At 39.0% G+C, this 21,216-nt stretch overlaps 1 long non-coding RNA gene across 1 annotated transcript in view; it reads right to left on the bottom strand.

Moving 5' to 3' along the window:
• The window catches only part of LOC138372098 (uncharacterized), a 140,543-nt gene extending 121,075 nt beyond the window's left edge, over window positions 1–19,468 (bottom strand). Inside the window, exons 1-3 of the long non-coding RNA XR_011230715.1 lie at window positions 19,319–19,468; window positions 14,819–14,978; window positions 14,021–14,127 (exon numbers count right to left, since the gene is read on the bottom strand). This is a non-coding gene — a long non-coding RNA (uncharacterized lncRNA). The remainder of the gene's footprint in view (window positions 1–14,020; window positions 14,128–14,818; window positions 14,979–19,318) is intronic.
• Between the last annotated feature and the right edge of the window lie 1,748 nt (window positions 19,469–21,216).

Below are 21,216 nucleotides of genomic sequence, written 5' to 3'. Positions count from 1 at the left end.
TGTCTCCTCCTCTTCCTCCTCCTCCTCCGGACCCCGCCCGCCCGCCTCTGATCTGTTCTCCCGTTTCCTTCCCTCCGTCTTTGCTCAGTTTACCCATGCCCCCTAACCCTGACTTTGCTGACCCTGATCCCGACCCTGATATTCTTTAACGTGCTCTGTTGCTCTTTCGCCTTTGTTTCTTCCTTGTTCTCTGTTTTTGTCCTTTCTCTTCCCGTCGTTGTCCATTCTTCAATGGAACGTTCGAGGTTATTACGCCAATTTCCTCGAACTCCAACTTCTGATTTCGCGGTTTTCGCCCCTTTGTGTCTGTCTCCAGGAGCCAATGCTTGATGCTCGTCCTGGTCGTTTTCGTGGCTATTCCTTTCTCTCCCCCCCCCCAGCCATTGCTGGGGCTTCTAATTCTTCTGCTCTCTTGATTCGTGCAGATGTTCCCTTTGTTCCTTTACTTTTTCCTTCGCCTCTCCATTGTTCTGCTGCTCGTATCTTTGTGGGGAAATGGTACACAGTTTGTTCCATTTATCTCCCCCCGAGTGTCCCGCTCTCTCTTCCTGATTTGAAACACCTCCTAGACTCCTTGCCGGAGCCTGTGCTCCTGCTGGGTGACTTCAATTGTCGTCATTCTCTTTGGGGTGACGTTCTGACGAATACCCGGGGTCGCCTCCTTGAGCCGTTTCTCCTATCTTCTTCCCTGTCTCTTCTGAATTCTGGTGAGCCCACTCATTTGGACTCTCGGTCTCGCACCCTTTCTTGTCTTGATCTTTCTCTCTGCTCTTCTTCTCTTTACTTAGATTTCACGTGGCAGGTTCTTGATGACCTCCATGGAAGTGATCATTTCCCTATCCTTGTTTCCTTTTTCTCTTTTCGCCCTTCCGTCTCTTTCCCTAGGTGGCAGTTTGCTAAGGCAGACTGGACCCTATTTACCCTCAGTGCTGCTCTCTCTGACCTCTCCCTTCTGCCTCTCTCTCGCGCTCTCCTCCTTTTTCATGACACTGTCTTCAACGCTGCCCTCCGCTCTATTCCTCGCTCTTCCTCTCGGGGTCCACGGAAGTGCGTTCCCTGGTGGAATGCGGACTGTGCTCGGGCTGTCCGCTGTAAGCGTGCAGCCTGGAAGAGGCACCGCCGTAGGCAGACGACCGATTCTTTTCTTTTCTTTCGGAAAGCGAGTGCGGTGGCCCGTAGGGCCATCCGTACGGCTAAACGTGAATGTTGGGCATCTTATGTCTCAACAATTACGTCCGAAACCCCTCTGGCCCAGATCTGGAAGCGTATCCGCAAGATAGCGGGTAAGTTCGCTCCCGATGTTTCACCGGTCCTTCACCTCCATGATAATCTTGTGGCGGACCCGTTGCAGGTCGCTTCCGAACTGGGTTCCCACTTTTCTTCTGTTAGCTCTGGTCTTCATCTTCCCCAATCTTTCCTTCTTCGTAAACCTGTCCTTGAGTCTCGTCCTTTCGATTTCTGCACTCATCTTCAGCTTCCCTATAATGATCCCTTCTCTCTCTCTGAACTTCGTTCTGCTCTGGCCCTCTGCGGTTCTACGGCGGCAGGCTCCGATGGTATTCATTATGAGATGCTTCGCCATCTCCCTCCGAGCACGTCTCAGTATTTACTGAGTCTGTATAATCGGATCTGGGAGTCGTCGTCAGTCCCTGAGGACTGGCTCGATGCCGTTGTCCTCCCTGTTCGCAAACCGGGGTCTCTGGGTACTTCCCCTAAGGACTTTCGCCCTATTGCTCTCACAAGTTGTGTCTGCAAACTTTTTGAACGTATGGTTAACGTTCGTCTGATGTGGTTCCTGGAACACCATCACCTCCTCTCCCCTTCTCAATTTGGTTTCCGCAAGTGCCGCAGCACGACAGATGTCCTGGTGAACTTGGAGGTCTATATTCGTACTGCTTTTGCTGCGAAGACCTCCGTTGTTGCCGTCCTTTTTGACCTGGAAAAGGCTTACGACACCACTTGGCGTTATCATATCCTATCTCAACTTCATTCTTTTGGCCTTCGTGGTCATCTCCCTCTCTTTCTCCGCAGCTTCCTCTCTCGTCGTTCCTTTCGGGTGCGCCTTGGTACCGCTCTCTCTCCCTCTTTTCAGCAATACGAAGGTGTGCCCCAGGGTAGTGTTCTGAGCACTACTCTTTTTCTGGTTGCCCTCAATGGTCTTCTTTCCTCTCTTCCTTCTGGTGTCTTCTCCGCTCTCTATGTCGATGATCTTACCCTTTGTTGTCAGGGTGATGATTCGCCTTTCCTTCAACGCCGGCTTCAACTTGCAATTGATGCCGTGTCGTCTTGGGCCACTGATCATGGCTTCAAGTTCTCTACTTCTAAGACTTGTGCCATGACATTTACGCGGAAACGGGTTGTTCTTCGTCCCTCTTTGTCACTTTATGGTCATCCCCTTGAATACAAAGATTCCGCGAAGCTTTTGGGGTTATTCCTTGACACTCGTTTGTCTTGGTCTCCCCATATCTCTTACCTCCGTGTTGAGTGCTCTAAGGCCCTTACCCTCCTTCGGGTCTTGTCCCATACTTCTTGGGGGGCAGATAGGCGCACTCTCCTTGCTTTACATTCTTCTCTCGTCCTGTCTAAGCTCGATTATGGTTGCCCTGCTTACTCGTCTGCTTCTCCTTCTACTCTTCGCCGTCTTGATGCTTTGCACCATACTGGGTTGCGCCTCAGTTCTGGTGCCTTTCGTTCGACTCCCGTCCTTAGCTTGTATGTTGACACTGGCTTCCTGTCTCTCCAGGACCGCCGTGATCGCTACTGTCTTCGCTATCTTGCGCGGTCCTTGCAACATCCTTCCTCTCGCCTCTGTCGTGCTTTAACTTTTACCCCTCCTGCGGTTCCTGTTCCTCTTCACCACCTCCCTCTTTCTGTCCGGTTATCTCGCCTGCAGGATTCTCTTTCCGTTCGTATTTCTGATGTTTCTCCTCGTGTTGTTCCTTCTTTGCCCCCGTGGAGGGTCCCTCTTCCGCGGTTTTGTACTTCCTTGACCCGTATCACTAAAGCTTTTACCCCTCCTACGGTTCTAAAACGCCTTTTCCTCGAGCACTTTTCTTCTCACTCCCGCTCCGTTTCTGTCTTCACCGATGGGTCTAAGTCAGCGGACGGTGTTGGCTACTCTGTTGTTTTTCCTGATCGCACTTATATGTGTCGCTTGCCTCCGGAGACTAGCATCTTTACAGCGGAACTTTATGCTATTCTCTATGCTCTTCGTCTCCTACTTTCTCGTTGTCAGTCTTCCTTTGTAGTTGTTGTTGACTCTCGTAGTGCCCTCATGGCTCTCGGGTCCTTTAATCCAGTTCATCCAGTGGTTGTCGAGATCCAGCATTGGCTGTTTCTCGTTCATAGTAAATTTAAGTCGGTTGAGTTTTGTTGGGTTCCCAGCCATATTGGTGTGTCTTTAAATGAGCGTGCGGATGCTGCCGCCAAGGAAGCTGTCCGCTCTTGTCCCATCTCTCGTAAGGGCATTCCATATTCCGACTTTTACCCGGTTATCCATTCCTCAGTCCTTACCCGTTGGCAGGCTTCTTGGTTGTCTGTTACTGGTAGCAAGCTACGTACTCTTAAATGTTGTGTTTCCTCGTGGCAGTCCTCCTTCCACCGTAACCGGCGGTGGGAAACAGCTCTGGCGAGGTTGCGTATTGGCCATACTCGCTTAACCCATGGTCACTTGATGGAGCGCCGCCCTGCTCCTTATTGTCCTAGTTGCATTGTCCCTCTTACGGTCGTGCATGTCCTTCTTGAATGTCCTGACTTCCAGGACGAGCGTATGTCTTGCTTTCCGACCGCCCCTTGCGGTCACCTGTCCCTCGATAGAATTCTTGGTGACTCGGATACTTTTGATATCGTTCGCCTTATGCGTTTTTGTTCTCGTATTGGCATCCTTGGTGATATTTAGCGCCCTCTGATTATTTTGCGTATTTGATGGTGCTACATAGCCTTCCCGGTTTGGTGCCTTCTTTTGATAATTACTTACTTACTCTTGATTATAAATATAAATCACTTGAGAATTCAAAACAAATCAATTAAAATGTTTATTCAGGTAAAAGTACATATAAGATGAGTTACAAACATAATGGTGGATTTCTAGAAAGAACTAGTACATACAATGCCTAAAGCCACTAATACGCACAGCGTTTCATGCAAGGTGTGGGAAAAATACTTAGACTAAAGGTTAATATTAATAGAGATCAAAGCATAAATTGAGTTAAAAAGGGAAAAAGTGAGAAGAAAAGAAAATGGCAGAAATCGGCAGTTGTACAAGTTGGTCAACGAACAGTTATGTTAGAAAATAGCAAGACATGGGTTGAGATTTAGGGGGTAAGGAAAGTTACATGGAGTTTATTAGGTAGCACTTAGTTTTCCCAATTAAACTGGTTGAGAGAGGTACAGCTTTTGACGTGATTAGAAAGATCACTGCACATTCTGCGTCCCTTGATTTGCAGAGCATTTCTAGTTTGATTAAGTCACACTCTTGGAATATCAAATAGGTATTGGTTTTTGGTGTGTGCTCATGGGTTCTGTTACAACCTTCTAGGAAGCTTTTCGGGTCAGGATTGGCGTAAGTGTAACAAGAGACTTCGAACTAGGCACCCCACAGGGTGGTGTCCGTAGTCCTACCTTATTTAATATCTTAATAAACACGCTGTTAAACTCTGTACGAAGGAAACCCCATGTGTGCATCATTAGCTATGCTAATGATTAGCTATGCTAATGATATAATGAGTGCGTAAGTATTCATACAGAGTATCTAAGTACTGTACTTCGTACAGTACCTAGGTACTGTACTTATATGATATAATATGATATAATAATTCCATAATTTCATCTTCATAGTTTCCTACCTAGTACTTTATACTCGCACTGTATCAAGTGCAACTTAATCCCCCAATCTATGTACCTATGCCATACAATCTTTACCTTTATCATCACTGCTATCACCTTATATCATGGTTGTTATATTGAGTGCATATTTTACTGCTTTATTCCTTGAAATGATCCTCAAATTGTGCTTCAATAATCCAGTTGATAACCTTTCTTTATCCTAGTGTACCTAATAATCTTTGTCATTATTGTGTTTTGTCATTATTTTTTATTAATCTAATCTTTGTGTTTTGTGTCAAATAATCTTACAATGTACCTGTAAACAATTTTTTTTTAAATTTTGATGGAAATTACCTACTTAAAATTATCTCTTAGATTAAGGATCTGCCCGAATCGCTATGCATTCTAGTAGCTTTACAAGAATGTAAAATCTTCATTGCTATGTACTCTTAACTCCCAATGTACCTTCTTGTATATAAATAAATAAAGAAATGATATAACTGGGTATGCTAACATGCAGAACACTCTTAACTCTGTATTAGACTCTTGTCAGGACCTGGGTTCACTCATCTCAGCAGGGAAAACAAAGATACTAAATCGGTGCCCACCCAGGCAGGGAGGAGCTGTTCACTAGATGCAACTGTATGATGGCCCTCAGCTTCACTATGTTAACAGATTCAGATACCTTTGCCTTGAGGTGCCACTGTATGGTCCTGTTGTATTCAGACTCTGTCGTCAGTATAAAGAGAGGCTCAGAGCTCTCAAGGCTGTTGCAGGGTATCAATCAGGCTATGGTGCCAATGTGAGAATTGTCAAAATGATGTACTTTCCATACATCAGATCTTTAGTGGATTATGCTGCACCTCTGCTTGCCTTGATACCTGAAAGAAAGCTTGGAGGGCTTGAGAAATTGCAGAACAAAGCCTTGAGGATAATCCTTGGGTGCCCCTCGTACCACAAAGATACTTAACATGAGAAAGGAACTTAATATTCCGAGCGTCGTTGATCGTATTACTGAAATTAACTGTCAGTTTGGAATATAAATGCTTAGGCTAGCTCATCCAAATCCTTGCACAGAAACCCTCCAAAATTTCTTTATTTTTCTTTAAATATCTTTATTTTGGTCAACATTGTTCCAAATGGATAACTAAAACTGGAACTGAACTCAGAATGTATCAGATTTATCATTTGTACCGAGAGAGACAACAAAGGCACTTTCCTGCACCGTGGGAGATTACACCTTTCCAATTTTAATCCCTCTCCACCCAAGAAGCAAATTTGAGATCAGCACAAGCTTCGTCTTGAGGCTAAGCTAAACGCCTTAAAAGCCATATTGATGCTCTGTTCACAGAGTATTCTCTCTTTCAAATCATATACATTGATGGTTCCCTACACCGCCCCACGGGTGCAGCTGAAAGTGCAGTTGTCCTGACATTGGGTGATGACTTATATTTTGAGTGTGGAGTCCGTCTAAACAACTGGGCCTCTACCATTCAGACCGAACCATTACCTTGCTCCTAGCACTGAAATGTGTACACGTCCCCAAACTTGATTCATTAATTGTAAGTGACTCTTTATCATCCTTAACTGCTGTCAACTCTTTAAGACATGACTGTAACATGCTCATGTCTGAAGCTAGACACAAATACAACAAAATTATGAATTAATGATGGTAAAAGAGTCCATTTCGTGTGGACTCCATCTCATATTGGCCTCCGAATGCATGATAGAACTGATGAGTTAGCCAAAGAATCTGCCTTTAAAGCAGAAACCGAGAATCACCTTGGTATGCTTGGTCTACCAAGCATGTCAACAAGCAATCTGAGAACACACCAAGAACTTCAACACGTTCTTGTAGATCTGAAGCAAAGTGAAATCGACAACAGTAATTCCATCTATCATCATACTATCAGGCAATTAAGAGGAGCCACGTACATATCTGTGGATCATCCAATCAAATCAACAGACTTCTAGATGTTACTACTGCTCGGCTTAGACTAGTTACAATTATCTGGGAATTATCATTATCTGCTGATGTAGACCTGACCAAATGTATACTGTCAGCAAAATTATTCACACACTCTCCGTAAATATGTGATGGAGTGTGAAAAGATACGTGAATTCAGAGACAATTCTATAACATATGTTCTAAAGATGTGTAAATATTTCATTCAAAATTATCTGCTACCAGAAATCTTACCCAAATATCCCCAGTTTGCTAACTGTAGGTAGTAACTAAGTGATTGTAACCTAATCACCCCTGCCCACTGGATGGGGGGCTGTATGCAGGACAAACATATAAATTGTGACACTAGCTCTCCTCATATGTCAGTTGCTTAACTAATTTAGAAACTGTACTTGTGGTCGATCTCGAACCCATTGATGATGTGACGATGTGTATTAAATTTTGTAACTAGCTCATCAAGATTGTAACTTGCTTAGCTAAACAAATTGTTGGGGTTCAGTCCCTGAGCCTATTATGTGTCTCTGTAACCGTTTCAAGTTCCAAACACAAGATGTGGTATGGGGTGCAACAGGTCTCCGTGGTGTAGTGGTAAGACACTCGCCTGGCGTTCCGCGAGCGCTTTGTCATGGGTTCGTGTCCTGACCGGGGAGGATTTACTGGGCGCAAATCCTTAACTGTAGCCTCTGTTTAACACAACAGTAAAATGTGTACTTGGTTGTAACAACGATTCTTCGCGGCGGGGATCGTATTCCAGGGACCTGCCCGAAACGTTACGCGTACTAGTGGCTGTACAAGAATGTAACAACTCTTGTATATATCTCTCGAAAAAAAATAACTAGTTCGGAGTTTTAAATATAAAGAGTACACTTGTGAGTATGTGCAGTTACTTAATATCTAACATATTCAAAGATTTAAGTAAGGGTACCGAGTGCTGTCTGGGGCCAGAGTTTGTTATTGTTCTAATAGCAGATTTGTGTTGAGTAATTAGAGAACATAGATGATTTTGGGTAGTCGAACCCCAAGCACGGGTCCGTCTAATTACCGCAAGCTACCACAAGCTAAACAAGTCTTCATCGCACTTAAAATACCCTTTACCATCGAGTAACAGTCTCGTAACATTGTAACATTGACAGTAACAGTAACATTGACAGTCTCCGTGGTGTAGTGGTAAGACACTCGCCTGGCGTTCCGCGAACGCTGTCATGGGTTCGTATCCTGGCCGGGGAGGATTTACTGGGCGCAATTCCTTAACTGTAGCCTCTGTTTAACGCAACAGTAAAATGTGTACTTGGATGAAAAAACGATTCCTCGCGGCAGGGGATCGTATTCCAGGGACCTGCCCGAAACGCTACGCGTACTAGTGGCTGTACAAGAATGTAACAACTCTTGTATATATCTCAAAAAAAAAAAAAAAAAAAAAAAAAGTATATATTAGGACGTGGTGACCACTCGTTACAAGAAAAATACCAAATAGTCAAAGCACCGGCTAAATATCTCCAGTCGACCAACAAATTGGGTCACATCTGACCCGCGTCACTTTTATACCTGGCGCCACCAACAGCTAAACACAGCGGTCCGTCTAATTACCACAAGCTAACACAAGCTACACAAGCTTCAGAAAGCTTCCTGGCAATACGTTAGTAATGAATAAATATGATATATTTACTCATTATAATCTTGGTGCTGAACGTTCAACACGAAAAAACATAATTTTAATCTGAAAAAGCATCTTTTTATAAAGAAATTAGACGAAAATAAAGAGCTGGTGACGCCAAATCAAGTCGACGATCCAAGCGTCAATGTTGTGGAGCGACTTATCCAAGACAGATTGTTGCCGGGAGAGTGTTTGCTGGCATATCAGCCTCTTGTACACACGTCGCACTTCTCTGCTCAAATTGTCACAAATTGAAATAATGGTGTAAACTACAATAATGCATAGTTACAATAATAGCATAAATAGCCAGAAAATATTGAAATTGTATTGAAAAATAGGTGTCTGGAAGTGAAATTAACTCCTTGGGACAATAGTTTTGTTATATAGATGCTGATGATTATTCGCTGGTATGCGTTCGCTACTTGAACTACTGTGCACTTATTTACGTATGCAGAGATTAGTTCAGAGTAAAACCATGTTTTTTCCAAATTCAACATTACATACCATCATTATAATAGCTAAATATGACGTATTTGTTCCTTACTTACATAATGCAAGGAAATTTTGGGGTACGATTAGGTAGCTAGGGGTGGCTTTTGGGTAAATACATGGACTCGCTCTGGGTGTGTGTGTAGAACCATACACATTACCCAGCAAACATTTTCATGTTTTTAAAACATCCTAAAAACGACATTTCATTGTTTTCAGCACGTTTATAATTACGTTTAGAAAAGGTTTTTTGAGAACTTTTATATACAACCTTAGAACGTAAATAATTAACATTTCTAAAAACTTTTTTATAATCTTTTAATTACCTACATTAAAACGTTTAGGGTAAATTAGGGTATAATAATTTTTTAATTCATATCTGAAATAGAAAGGGAGAGAAAGAAAGAAGACATATCTGAGAAAGAAATGGACATCCTATATATGTATGTGCAAATTACAAATAAATAGGGTACAAAAAGAGAATTAAAATATTATATTTATTTAATTAAGAATGAGTAATACAACAAAATATATGTAATAGCTCGAAATATATAGACTATATCTATTACAGAATATAAAAGTAAAAATTTAAAAATCTATAAAAATCTATATATGCAATATGTGAACACAATAGATTTTGTGATCAAGCAGCCTGTGATTCATGTCATGCTGAGATCAGTCTGACGTTACAAGCAGTTATTGTTACTTAAAACTAAAACAAGTAAAATTTTCCGAGTATACATATAACACTATAGTTTTTCTATGACTAATAATAAAAATCTATTAATCAAAAGTTTAGGACTAATTAACTAAAAATAAAAATCTACAAGTGAATGTAAACACAGTCAAGTATAATATTCATGTAGAAAGAGAAAGAAAAAGAGAGAGAGAAGGAAAGAAAGAGAAAGAAAGAAAGGGAGAAAGAGAGAGAGAAAGAAAAGAAAAAAGTCATGTATAATATTCATATTAGCACCATGCAATATAACTTAGATTAAGTAAAAATCTCAGACATTTTTAAATCAAATGAAATATGAGAGCCAGAGAGAGAGCGCCACAGAGCCAGAGAAAGAGAGAGCCAGAGAGCGAGAGAGTGTCAGAGCCAGAGAGCGAGAGAGAGTCAGAGCCAGAGAGAGAGAGAGCCAGAGCCAGAGAGAGAGAGAGAGCCAGAGCCAGAGAGAGAGAGAGAGAGAGAGCCAGAGAGAAAGAGAGAGCCAGAGAGAGAGAGAGCCAGAGAGAGAGAGAGCCAGAGCCAGAGAGAGAGAGAGCCAGAGAGAGAGAGCGTGAGCCAGAGCCAGAGAGAGAGAGAGTCAGAGCCAGAGAGAGAGCCAGAGCCAGAGAGAGAGAGAGAGCCAGAGAGAGAGAGAGCCAGAGAGAGAGAGAGAGAGAGAGAGAGAGCGAGAGCCAGAGAGAGCGAGAGCCAGAGAGAGCGAGAGCCAGAGAGAGCGAGAGAGCTAGAGAAAGAGAGAGAGAGCCAGAGAGAGAGCCAGAGAGAGAGAGAGCCATAGAGAGAGAGAGAGCCAGAGAGAAAGAGAGAGCCAGAGAGAGAGAGAGAGCCAGAGAGAGAGAGAGAGCCAGAGCCAGAGAGAGAGAGCCAGAGCCAGAGAGAGAGAGAGAGCCAGAGCCAGAGAGAGAGAGAGAGAGAGCCAGAGAGAGAGAGAGAGCAAGAGAGCCAGAGAGAGTGAGAGAGAGAGCCAGAGAGAGAGCAAGATAGCCAGAGAGAGAGAGAGAGAGCCAGAGAGAGAGAGAGCAAGAGAGCAAGAGAGCCAGAGAGAGAGAGAGAGCGAGAGAGAGAGAGAGAGAGAGAGAGAGAGAGCGAGAGAGAGAGCCAGAGAGAGAGAGAGAGAAAGAGCAAGAGAGCCAGAGAGAGCGAGAGAAAGAGAAAGAAAGAGAAAGAAAGAGAAAGAAAGAGAAAGAAAGAGAGAGAGAGAGAGAGAGAGAGAGAGAGAGAGAGAGAGAGAGAGAGAGAGAGAGAGAGAGAGAGAGAGAAAGAGAGAGACAGACAGAGACAGAAAGACACACACACAACAAAAGAGGAGACAGAACAAAATTAAGGCAAGGAGAGAGAAGACAGAACAGAAACAACAGAGAGAGGAGAGAAATGAGAAATCATTGAAGAGAAGGGGAAGAGAAACACAAGATAAGAAAAAGATGCAAGAAAAATATACAAGATAAAAATGACATAAATGAATACCACAAATATAAAAAGTAAAGGAAGAGAGAAGCTAGAAGAGACAGGAAACGAGAGGTGTTAGAAGAGAGGAGGAAAGGAGAGATTAAAAGTTAAGAAAAACAGGAGAGAAACGTAAAAGAAATAAAAAAAGGGGACATTTGTGAGGAGAGAAAATAAAGAGACCAGAGAAGACCATATATCAAGAGTGTGAGGATAAAGACTTATATATTTTCTTAGTAGACATCCTCTGGCTCTTGTTGCCTCTCTTGTATACGAATTGTACTTGCAAGTTTTCCCTGAAAAGATATTAACAAAATTAATATTTAATTATTTATTTATATAAATTACACACACACAAACTTATATATATATATATATATATATATATATATATATATATATATATATATATATATATATATATATATATATATATAAAAAGTTTGTGTGTGTAATTTATATAAAAGTGACCATGTCTTTTTGGGAATAAAGTATGCAATGCATTATAATCTGGAAGAAAATGAGCTTGAAGCAGTTGAAAAACCTGACTTGTGGAGAGGTCATTATGGGGAACTCAGATATTTCCTTAAGGAATTTGACAAACACTTTCTGTTAGGACATGAAGTAAATGAGATGTATGTCAAGTTTTGTGAAATATATGATAATGGCACAACAAAATTTATACTAAAGCAGAGATGCAGAACTAGGAAAAGGGGAAAAATTGCCCAAACATACAAGCAATACACAGATGCGAGAAACAACAATAGCAGTAAGGAGAGGGGCAGAAAGACTATGACTTTCGGTCATATTCAACAACACAAATATACATACACACACACACATTATTGGAAAAAATTGGAATTGGAATATTGGAAAAAATAATTAAAACTAAATGGGTAGAACACCTGGAGAGAAATGATATAATTTCAGACAGACAGTATGGTTTTCGATTTGGAAGATCCTGTGTATCGAATTTACTCAGTTTCTATGATCGAGCAACAGATATATTACAGGAAAGAGATGGTTGGGTTGACTGCATCTATCTGGACCTAAAAAAGGCATTCGACAGTTCCACATAGAGAGGTTGTTCTGGAAACTGGAAAATATTGGAGGGGTGACAGGTAAGCTTCTAATATGGATGAAAAATTTTCTGACATAGAAAAATGAGGGCAGTAATCAGAGGCAATGTATCGGACTGGAGAAATGTCACAAGTGGAGTACCACAGGGTTCAGTTCTTGCACCAGTGATGTTTATTGTCTACATAAATGATCTACCAGTTGGTATACAGAATTACATGAACATGTTTGCTGATGATGCTAAGATAATAGGAAGGATAAGAAATTTAGATGATTGTCATGCCCTTCAAGAAAACCTGGATAAAATAAGTATATGGAGCACCACTTGGCAAATGGAATTTAATGTTAATAAATGCCATGTTATGGAATGTGGAACAGGAGAACATAGACCCCACACAACCTATACATTATGTGAGAAATCTTTAAAGAATTCTGATAAAGAAAGAGATCTAGGGGTGGTTCTAGATAGAAAACTATCACCTGAGGACCACATAAAGAATATTGTGCGAGGAGCCTATGCTACGCTTTCTAACTTTAGAATTGCGTTTAAATACATGGATGGTGATATACTAAAGAAATTGTTCATGACTTTTGTTACGCCAAAGCTAGAATATGCAGCTGTTGTGTGGTGCCCAACAACAGAAGTTGGCCCATATCTTAAGAAGCACATCAACAAACTGGAAAAGGTGCAAAGACATGCTACTAAGTGGCTCCCAGAACTGAAGGGCAAGAGCTACGAGGAGACGTTAGAGGCATTAAATATGCCAAAACTAAAAGACAGAAGAGGTGATATGATCACTACATACAAAATAGTAACAGGAATTGATAAAATCGACAGGGAAGATTTCCTGAGACCTGGAACTTCAAGAACAGGAGGTCATAGATTGAAACTAGCTTAACACAGATGCTAAAGAAATATAAGAAAATTCACTTTCGCAAATAGAGTGGTAGACGGTTGGAACAAGTTAGGTGAGAAGGTGGTGGAGGCCAAGACTGTCAGTAGTTTCAAAGCGTTATATGACAGTGCTGGGAAGATGGTCTCATCCTTTAACTACACTTAGGTAATTACACACACACACACACATACATATTATATTATATTATATTATATTATATTATATTATATTATATTATATTATATAATATAATATTATATTATATTATATTATATTATATTATATTATATTATATTATATTATATTATATTATATTATATTACATTATATTTATATTTATATATATATATATATATATATATATATTTATATATATATATATATATATATATATATATATTTATATATATATATATATTTATATATATATATATATATATATATATATATATATATATATATATATATATATATATATGTCGTACCTAGTCGCCAGAACGCACTTTTCAGCCTACTATGCAAGGCCCGATTTGCCTAATAAGCCAAGTTTTCATGAATTAATATATTTTCTCTATTTTTTTTCTTATGAAATGATAAAGCTATCCATTTCATTATGTATGAGGTCAATTCTTTTTTTATTGGAGTTAAAATTAATAGATATATATGACCGAACCTAACCTATCTTTATAGGTTAGGTTAGGTAGCTGAAAATGTTAGGTTAGGTAGTCGAAAAAACATTAATTCAAGAAAACTTGGCTTATTAGGCAAATCGGGCCTTGCATAGTAGGCTGAGATGTGCGTTCTGGCTACTAGGTACGACACATTATATATATATTTATATATATATATATATATATATATATATATATATATATATATATATATATATATATATATCGGACAATTAGTAAAAAAAAAAAAAAAAAAAAATTAAATTATTTTACCTTGTACCTAGATCCACCAGGCCTGTTTGGTGCCTGTTTCAGTACTTCAGAAATCTGGAAGGTCACATCCTCCTCCTCAACTTGTGGATGTGCGTTGATAGATGATTCTGTAAAATTAAGTTATTTATATAATAATAAATTCAGTATAACAATAATATTCTGTAAAATTAAAAGTAATTTATACATCAATCAGATAAAACTCTCCAGAGATGGTGATACACAACATATAAAGGACAAGTTTCAGAACAAAATATGCATTTAGGAATAAGGTTTTGTACATGTAGGTAGCACATGAGAAAATAAGTGGAAGGTGATCAAGTTTATATTAACATGTTAATGGCTTTGTTAAGGCTTTGCAAGAATGAAAAAATATTAATAATATAATATCACCTACCAATTAATTGTACATCATTTATAAGTCAATTATTTGCATTATTATTATTCAATACTAATGATATAAAAATGCATTTTGTAATCTACTATTTATGCAAGTATTAAGCACAGGATCATGAAATAAACTGCAAAATACTGTAATGGATAAACCAATTAATTTTACATTTTCCTATAGCTAAGTCAGTCAGTTCTATTAGCAGCAGAGAACAATTATGCCCAACCTCTATTAAATGAAACAATCTTAAGAGCAAGTGATAGAAATATAATCATTTATGCTTGGGATTATGGAATGGTTCCAAATATGAAAAATATCAAGTTTTTTGGTTAAAATTTTTTAACTTAAAATTTACATTTTTAAGTGAATTTTAAACTTTAAAAAAATTATTTAATTTTTTGGTTACTTACTTAAAATAACATTATATAGTTCTTGTTTTTGTAGAAATGCCAATTTCTTCTTTTGCCCTTCCAGACTGTATAGTGACCACAGGCCGTTTGTTCATATCTTCATTATTCTTCGAACTGTGGTTTCACAATCAGACCCACGTACACTGGTTAAAAGCATCACCTAAAAGCAACAACAAAAATGTAGTACACTGACGAATTTTGAATATATATATATATATATATATATATATATATATATATATATATATATATATATATATATATATATATATATATATATATATATATATATATATATATATATATATATATATATATATATATATATATATTAGTTGATTTTATACCCGCATTAGGTCAGGTGATAATACAATGAAGGTGATAATAAAGCCATTCACAACTGCAGGCCTAATAAAAAAAGGAGGTGGCATAGCAATATCTTACAAAGATACCTTCATCTGCAATAGTCTCATTAGTAATAGAGACGACTATTGTGAATATACCTTTGCCAAGTTCTCCAGTAAATCCCTTAAATCCTCCTTGACTATAAGTGCCATCTATAGATTTCCCAATACCGACATAGCTTCATTCTCAGATAACGTAAGGAATCTTATCATAAATAACAATCTCAACAAAAATCAAACCAACTTAGTGGTTTGTAATGGTGAACAAAACATGCAGATACTTATATATAACCTGTGAATAGAGTGTAATAACACCAAAACTATTTGTTTATTGTTTTATGACCATAATAATTGAATCACTAATATGATTCACTAATATATAATCCTAATAATAATCACTAATATATAATCCATTGAGCATGCTGCATCTCTTTCAGTCTCTTTGCAATTTGAACAAGAGGGTTTTTAATTGATCGAACCATATTCTTAAAGTAAAGTAAATGAGATGTATTCCATATTTTGCAAAATATACAATGAAGGCACACAAACATTCATACCAAAACTGAAGGGCAGGATTTATGAGGAGACATTAGAGGCATTAAATATTCCAAACTTGAAGACAGAAGGAAAAGAGGAGATATGATCACTACGTACAAAACAGTAACAGGAATTGATAAACTTGACAGGGAAGATTTCCCGAGACCTGGAATTTCAAGAACAAGAGGTTATAGATTTAAACGAACTAAACAAAGATGCCGAAGAAATGTAAGACAATTCACTTTTGCAAACAGAATGGTAAACGGTTGGAACATGTTAGGTGAGAAGGTGGTGGAGGCCAAATCCGTCAAAAGTTTCAAAGCATTATATGACAAAGAGTGCTGGGAAAATGGGACACCACGAGTGTAGCTCTCCATCCATCTGATTGATAACCCAAATGAATTTTTCATGGATATGATACCAACATCAAATCATAAATCAGATGTGATCCTATCCCCACTGGATTTTGAAGAAGCCATAGACAGTATGCCTATGCACTCTGCACCAGGCCCTGACTCTTGGAACTCTATATTCATCAAGAACTGTAAAAAACGTTATCGCAGGCCCTTCACATTCTTTGGAGACAAAGCCAAGATACTGGCATTGTCCCTGACATACTAAAAACCGCAGAGATAGCACCGCCCCATAAAGGAGGAAATAAGGCAGAGGCAAAAAACTACAGACCGATAGCACTAACATCGCACATCATAAAAATCTTTGAGAGAATGCTAAGAAGTAAGATCACAAAATACATGGAATCACAGCATCTCCATAACCCCAGACAACATGGTTTCAGAACAGGGCGCTCTTGCCTATCACAGTTGCTGGACCACTCTGACATGGCACTAGATGCCATGGAAGACAAACAAAACGCTTTGACAAAAAAAAGCCTTTGACAAATGTGACCATTGTGTTATTGCACATAAAATGCGTTCAAAAGGAATTACCGGAAAAATAGGCAGATGGATATACAACTTCCTGACTAATAGAACCCAATGTGTAGTAGTCAACAAAATAAAATCTGGACCATCAACCGTAAAGAGCTCAGTCCCCAAGCGTACTGTGCTTGCTCCAATACTTTTTCTCATCCTCATATCGGACATAGACAAGGACACAACCTATAGTACTTGATCATCCTTTGCAGATGACACTAGAATCTTCACGAGAGTAGGCAACATAGAGGACACGGCAAACCTCCAATCAGATGTAAATCAGGTCTTTCTATGGGCTACAGAAAATAACATGGTGATTAACGAACATAAGTTTCAGCTCATGCGCTACGGAAAAAATAAAAAATATAAAAACGGAAACCACTTACAAAACTCAGTCAAATCATAACATTGAACGGAAAAGCAACGTAAAGGATTTGGGTGTACTGATGTCAGAAGGCCTTACATTTAAAGAACACAATAAAGTAGCCGTCACAACTGCAAGAAAAATGACAGGATAGATAACAAGAACTTTTCACACTAGAGATGCTATACCGATGATGATAGTTTTCAAGACGCTAGTGCTCTCTAGAGTGGAATACTGCTGCATAATGAAAGCCCCTTTCAAAGCTGGAGAAATTACTGACCTATACTTATGCATTTATCTTCGGTTTAACACAACAGGCACCAGACACACGCTAGGCATCATACACACTAGGATAAAACAAACATTAGGCCAGAAGTCAGAAAAGAATTCAAAGAATTTTACTGGAAAGGCTTGCTGTTAGGAAAGGAAGTAATTGAGATGAATTAATGCACAGTATGTCAATTTTGTGAAATATATGATAAAGGAACAAAAACATTTATACCAAAACAAAGATGCAGAACTAGGAAACAGGATTTGTTCAACTGAAATTTCAAGACGGACAGAGACCAAAAGACACAAAAATGGAATCAATATACGAAGAGGCCAAACCCCCAAACATACCAGTAATACAAAGAGAAACAACTACACGGCAGTGAGGAGAGAGGCAGAAAGAAATTTTGAAAAAAAGGAACAAACAAATGTAAAGTAGAACAAATCATATTCTATAAATACAGCAACAACCAATTGCAGGTAAAGGATAATATTCAGAGCTTTTAAATGCATGGATGGCGAAATACTCAAGAAATTGTTCACGACTTTTGTTAGACCAAAGTTGGAATATGCAGCGGTTGTATGGTGCCCATATCTTAAGAAGCACATAAACAAACTGGAAAAGGTGCAAAGACATGCTACTAAGTGGCTCCCAGAACTGAAGGACAAGAACTATGAGGAGAGGTTAGAGGCATTAAATATACCAAATATACTACACAAATATATATACTACACATGCACAATAAACTACCCTACACAGGCTGAGTATGGTGTGTACAATAAATTATTAGCTAAAAGATAAGACTGAGTTTGTATAAATGGGGGTTAAGTCAGAGTGGGAAAATGTAAGTGGAGTGCCTAAAAACCCTGTCCTGGGACCTCTGTAATTCATAATATATACAAATAATTTAGACTCAGGTTTGATCAGCAATATTTGAAAATTTCCAGACGATACAAAAGGGATTTTTTTCTGGATTCAGGATTATTTTTTTATGGCTGAAAACAGGTTTTCAGCAATAAAAGAAATACAGTATTGCTGGAACAACCGTCGACATCTTCAAGAGAAAACCTGAACATCTTCAAGAAGTGAAGATGACCTTGAGAAGAAGTATAGGTTGGGAGAAGTATAGGTTAGGAATTGTCTCCAAAGAATTCTCAAAGAATTACTCGTTATTGCTATCCAAGATAATTAGACGAGCCAAAGCTAAATACTACGAAGATAAATTTACCCAAATAAAGAGTACCTTACCTAAAAATATGTATGTACCTTACGTAAATAAACATTTGATTTTGAAGTGCCGGACAAACAAGGCTGTGGTGGATATGTGGGCCTGAGGGGCCTGTCCAAGCAACAGCCTGTTGGACCAAGCTCTCACATGTCAAGCCTGGCCTTGGAAGGGCTTGGTGAGTAGAACAACTACCAGAACCCTATAATGCATGTATCAAGGTGTCCAGGCAGTGAGCACCACATAATGCAGTGCAGTCCTGTAAGAATAAGCACAGTAAGTATGGGCATGGAGGGGGTGCAGCAGTGGCTTGTGAAGGGCTGGAGAGTAAATGGACATGCCCAGGGGTAAAAAGCATTAGGGTAACAGAACATAGCCCATAAAAATAGTAATGACAATGAATGAATAATTATATGAATGCAATAATACTTCATATCTCGATAGGAATACTAAGCAGGATGCAAGACAAGGTACTGGTGGTGATAGTGGTTGGTACAAGTCCTCACATCCCCACAGACACCAGTAACAGCCCTCACCTCCCAACACAGTACCCTTGTAGCGAGTTAATCTTATACTCGCTTCATTATCTTATAGCAAACTAATTAACACTAATTACAGAAGCTACACAGGTGATACTTTGGTGTGAGTTGAGCGCACTGAGCGTCGGTATCGCTACACCCTTGTTCCTTAACAACCCTTTGGACCTTTATTACAGAAAAATAGAATCAATTAATTTAATAAAATATAAAATATAAGTGCTTACTTACGATAATACTATCGGTGGAACACAAAATCTTCTTCTTCTTGATAGTAGGTGCAGTTTGCATGAAGGGTTAGTCCTCGCCATGACTGAACTGACGACAAAATGGCCGATGTGTTGATATGGCGTCAGGTGACGCTGTGACGTCACAGGTGAGGGACGCTTTGCGCATTACTCCCTCGTACTTAAAAAGTACTACAGGTACTTTTTGGTTTTATTTTTGAATATGGCAGAAGTTGGACAGCTTTTCAAATCATTATAAGGGAGTGAGTTCCATAGACTAGGTCCCTTTATTTACATAGAGTGTTTACATAGATTAAGTTTGACTCTGGGGATATCAAAGAGATATTTATGTCTGGTGGGGACGTGGCCATGTGTTCTATTACATCTGTCCAGGAAGATTCAGATTCAGATTCAGATTCAGATGTTTATTCAGGTAAGGTATATACATACAAGTGATGTTACATTAATGGATTGATATATAGATAGAGCTAGTACATACAATGCCTAAAGCCACTATTACGCAATGCGTTTCGGGCAAGAAAAACATTAATATCTAGAACTTAATACTAATTGAGCATAAAGAATAAAAGATGTTGAGAACAAATACAAATAAAGATAAAAAAAAAAGGGGGAACATGACTGAAAAAGCAGCACAAATACAATAGGTTGACAAACAGTGTTGATTACAAAAAAGAAAAAAAAAGAAAATAACAGACATGGGTTGACAATAGAGGAGTGAGGTAGATTACAGGGAATTTATTAGGTAGTGTTTAGTTTTTATCTTAAACTGGTTGAGAGAGGGACTGTCTTTAACATGGTTGGGAAGGTCATTCCACATTCTGGGCCCCTTGATTTGCAGAGCATTTCTAGTTTGATTAAGACGTACTCTAGGAATATCAAAACTGTATTTATTTCTGGTGTGGTGCTCATGGGTTCTGTTACAACCTTCTATGAAGCTTTTAAGATCAGGATTGGCATTATAGTTTAGCGTTTTATATATGTATAATACACATGAGAGAATGTGCAGTGACTTAATATCTAACATATTAAGAGATTTGAGTAGGGGTACCGAGTGATGTCTGGGGCCAGAGTTGGATATTGTTCTAATAGCGGCTTTGTGTTGGGTAATTAGAGGACGTAAGTGATTTTGGGTAGTAGAACCCCAAGCACAAATACCATAGTTGAGATAAGGATAGATAAGGGAGTAATAGAGAGTCACCAGAGCAGGGCGTGGTACATAATATCTGATCTTAGAAAGAATGCCCACAGTTTTTGAAACTTTTTTTGATATATTTAGAATGTGTCCCTGGAAATTCAGCTTGTTGTCAATGAGAATGCCAAGGAATTTGCCATCTAATTTGTTACAAATTTGGGTATTGTTTATTTTGAGATTTATAAGACTAGAGGATTTATTGCCAAACAGAATATAGAAGGTTTTGTCAATGTTAAGGGTGAGTTTGTTGGCAGTTAGCCAATGATGGACTTTATTTAGCTCAGTATTTACTGTGGCATTTAGAGCAAGAGGGTCAGGACTGGAGTAAATGAAGGTTGTGTCGTCAGCAAATAGAATTGGTTTGAGGTGTTGGGAGGCATTTGGAAGGTCATTAATGTAGATGAGAAAGAGGAGAGGGCCAAGTATGCTGCCCTGAGGAACACCAATGTTGATGGGTAGGGTGGGAGAAATTGTATTATTCACAGAAACATATTGGAGCCTGTCAGTAAGGTAGGACTCGAGGTATTGTAGGGAGTGCCCTCTGACTCCATAATGATGTAATTTAAGAAGAAGGTTATGGTGGTTGACAGTATCAAAAGCTTTACGCAGGTCCACAAATAACCCAACAGGGAGCTCCTTTTTATCAAGGGCTGTATGAATCGAGTTAAGCATACTAATGAGTGCATCGT

The sequence above is a fragment of the Procambarus clarkii genome, chromosome 37 (genome assembly GCF_040958095.1).
Source record: "Procambarus clarkii isolate CNS0578487 chromosome 37, FALCON_Pclarkii_2.0, whole genome shotgun sequence".
Lineage (NCBI taxonomy): Eukaryota > Metazoa > Arthropoda > Malacostraca > Decapoda > Cambaridae > Procambarus > Procambarus clarkii.
Note: the sequence above shows the minus strand (reverse complement) of the source record. Positions and strands in the feature narration are given on the sequence as shown.